The sequence below is a fragment of the Solanum tuberosum genome, unplaced genomic scaffold (assembly GCF_000226075.1).
Source record: "Solanum tuberosum cultivar DM 1-3 516 R44 unplaced genomic scaffold, SolTub_3.0 scf00233, whole genome shotgun sequence".
Lineage (NCBI taxonomy): Eukaryota > Viridiplantae > Streptophyta > Magnoliopsida > Solanales > Solanaceae > Solanum > Solanum tuberosum.
In genome coordinates this window covers 385,196-389,578 of record NW_006239170.1, presented here as the reverse complement: position 1 = coordinate 389,578, position 4,383 = coordinate 385,196, and positions in this window count along the sequence as shown.

Sequence of the window (4,383 nt, the reverse complement as noted above, 5' to 3'; positions counted from 1 at the left end):
AAATTTGTGGAGTATGTTATCTTTGACAATTTATCGTGTGTTAAATCAAATGCCTCGTAAAAAGACAAAATCAACACAAGTTGAGTTGTGTCAAGGGGGAATAACCACTTTTTTTTATAAAAAAAAACCGACTTGTGTAGTGTTTGGGTGTAGAAGAAAAAGAGTTTTATTTAGTTGCATGAATGTAATTTTTTAGGGGATTTTAAGCAAATCTCATAATGTTAAGATTTAATCATATTTTAGTCCTACTCTTTTTCAAATTATAAAATCTCTTAAATTTGATGGAATTTGGATACATCGCAAAACATTTCGATATATCATGTCCCAGTTTTGAATAGATCTCTCAACGTCCTGATACATCGCGTCTTGGTTTTGGATACATCACTCAACATCCCGATACATCGCGTCTTGATTTCAGATACATCACTCTATGTCTCGATACATCACGTCTTGGTTTCGGATACATCACTCAACGTCTCGATACATCACGTCTTGGTTTCGGATACATCACTCAACGTCTCGATACATCACGTCTTGGTTTCGGATACATCACTCAACGTCTCGATACATCACGTCTTGGTTTCGGATACATCACTCAACGTCTCGATATTATTTTTTTTCAAATGGTAGAAAATTTTAGAAAATATGATAAAATAAGTTGTGTATTTAAATAATTTTTTATTTTTTTAATGAAGGTCTGGACTTAATTTTTCTTCAAAATTTATTGAGTTATAGGACGTATAAAGTTTTATGTAATGAACTTGAATTTCTTTAGAAAAAGTGAGCTATATATAAATACACTTCAACTTTAAAATATTTTACTTTCCTCATTTTATTTTTCAAAAGAATAGGAATAATAGACAAGATATTCGGATTAATTAAAGGATTATGATTGACTGATTATCCTAAATGCTGGAATAATTAAAACCCGTCAGTTAGGTAGCACGTGTTTAGTGTACTTATTTTTTAAAATTTTGCTAAATGATGATTGTGCAAATCACTTGGTTATTAATGCTTTTTGCAAAATCTATTCACTAATGTCAAGAGATTTTTATTTTTTATTATTATCACGTGATGTGATGGACCTTAAAAGTCACATCTAAAAGTTTTAAAAAAAATGATAAAAATTTCAATTTAGTAATGTCCTTAAGAGTGTATACCTAACATAATAATTGTGAGGATCAAACCCTACAATTTTATTTATCCTATTCATGTCCTTGCAATAAATTGTTCTCAATGACAAAGTACAAATAAGAAAAAAATTAATCGACCAATTTTCCATAATATCAACACTTTTTAATTTAGTGCAATTTTTTTTATAAATAATTTAAGTATGAAATAAATAAAACGTGAGAAGAAAAAAAGGTAGCCTAAAAAGGGAAAAGAGATACTCCCCATGTCCCTAATTACTTGTCCACTTTTTTTTTTTTTATAGTTGTCCTTAATTACTTGTTCATTTTGACAAATCAAGAAAGGATAAAATTTTTTTACCTATTATACCCTCAATTAAATGACTAATTATTTTGAAAAATGTAAAAATTTTCATCCACTTCATAATTAATAGGGGTAAAATGATAAACTCACTATGTCATTAATTATTTTCTTAATATGTGTGTCAAATTTAAAAGTGGACAAGTAATTAGGGACAGAGGGAGCAGTACACTCTCTCTCTTCTATTTTTCTTTACATATATTTTCCACCTCTTAAAAAGCATTAGTGAAATATTATTTTACTAAATTATTTTTATTAGTTATAATTTAAAATTCTAAATTTGCATATAAGGTTTGCTCATATATTAAATATTCTTGATCTTCAACTCTAAGACCGTGAGTTGTTTAGATAATCAACTAATCAAATTACTAAAATTTCTCATTTGAATTTGATTACTACTTAATAAGTATTTATTTAAATGGATAAGTTAAAAAATATATTTTTAGTATATTCAACAGGTAAATTGTTTTAAAGAGTATCAATTACTCTACTACTAACTAGTTCCATGTACTTCCAAGCTAATCCAAATAGAAATGAATTCACGATTTAACTTATATGAATTCGATATAAAATTTTAACATTAAATTTATTGATTTTTTAAAATAAATTTATCTCTATTATTTAATACAATTTTTTATACATAAATTTATAATTCATATAAAAAATATTGCATTTCAAATAAACCCAAAGTAGACATATGTCCCCGAATCCTAATATAGACAAAAGAAGTGTAAAATCTAAACCCCACACATCATAATCAAGATTAAATACCCTTAAAGTTATCCGCATAATTCATTTAGACATCTTAACTAGGACTTCTACCTATAAAACACTTAAATTATTCAAAATATATACCTATTAAACACAAAGTACTTACGTGGCAAAATAAGTGTACCTCACTGCTGTTGAGCGTGTGAATAGGTTCCTATTTCATTTTTTTAATTATTTTTTTTTAGATAATTTGTTGCTTTTTTCACACCTGCATACATTAACTAAATAACAATATAAAAAAAAAAAATCAAAAATAAGCTCTTAATCAAGAAAAAGAAACAACCCCACCCCACACCCCTTTACCTGTCATCTTCTCCACTCCATCTCAAAAATCTCTTGGGCTTCATTTTGATTCTACTTTTTTTTTCGTTAAAACGAAAAACTCAATTTGCTAAACTTAATTTTCTAGTTAAATTATTGTCTGTCTTCCTCCATTAAATTTTTCAATGTCATATTATTTAAAAAAATTATCGGCCGAATTTCTTTGCCATGACCCCCGCCACACCCCTTTCCCATACACTCCTTAATTATTATTTTTACTAGCGGCATTCCACCATTACCAATATTATCAAAAACTAAAATCAAATGTGTCAAAAATAATTCCGGCGAAACTCCATTTTTTCCGGCAAGACTAATATGAATCTAGAATTTTTTTTATCAACTTGTTAAAAAATTCAAATCCTAAAGAACTCACAACAATAATAATATGAGAATCTGAATTGATGATTGAAAAAAAAGTGAGATAGAGAGAAATGACAACTACAATGTTGATGGATATCGGAATAAACGAGAGGGACAGGTGTATGAGTATAAAAAAGAATCCGCTGAGAGAGAAAAAGGTGGAACGAAGATGATCGTTGATTTTAGTCGTGGCGGCTCTGTGTGTGTTCCGGTAAAAAAAAAACGGAAGGATGGACGCAGGGTGGGTGGGGTGTTCTGGCAAAGAAAAAATGAGGGAAAGAAGAGTTTATCTTTTTCTTCATTTTTCTTTTTGTTAAAAACATAGTTTTTCTGTTATTATTCTTTTTAATTTACTTTTTACTTATTATTATGGATGAAACATGTCTTTTTTTATTTGTTATTATGTCACATCATTCGCAAGTGTATGACACACACTCTATTTTTAGTTGATTGTCACAAAATGTTCAATAGGTATATTTTTTAACTAATCAAGGTGTTCAATTTGAACAAGCCCTAAAGTGTCTAAGTAAATTATGCGGATAACTTTAAGGGGACGTGTATGACTTAAGCCAATAGTTTATCTATTCTCTGGCCCTTGTCGTACTAATCTTCACAATAATGGAATATGTAAAAAAGAAAAACGACATATTGTTAGTAAATTTGTACTTTTTTATCTCAATTTATATGATAATTTTTTTAATTTAGTTTAAAAAATAATAACATTTTATAGTTAATATAAGTAACTATTTAATTTTAAAATGGAAAATTTTCACAAATAGTCACTATAATAAAATTAATTATATTTCATAGCTATAGTTAACATATTTACGGGCTGTAGCTACAGTTTAAGCTGTCTCATTTGTATAATTCACAGGTTTGTATAATTCGCTTGTATATTTGTATAAACTCGAAATAACAAAATTATACAATTACAAACATCTGAAGTGTAAACAATTATACAAATTATATTATACAAAAATTACATTATACAAATTATATTATACAAATTTCGAATTATACAAATGTGCGAATTATACAAAACTAAAAGGCTGAGTCGCATAATTATAGCTAATAGTAAGTTACGAATTGAAATTAAGGCAAACTATAACTATGTTAAGTAATTAACTAGTATATATTTGCTTATACGTGTAATACTCACTTTATGATAATGTAAAGTTACACAGTGGCACACTCGTACAGATATTAATGATTTAGTGTTTTATTTTTCATGAATTTCATGTCTAGTCAAACTATATCATATAACACGGCGAAAGGTGTAATAGTATTCCCCCAAAACATTATACGTAATCATAACGTAATTACAAATACAACAAAAAATATCATTGGATTAGTTCAAAGCAAACATTTTGTTTACTATTTTTAGTATCTTAGTGTTACGTCCACGCGGTTTACCAAATGACAAGTTATTGTTGCTTCCTT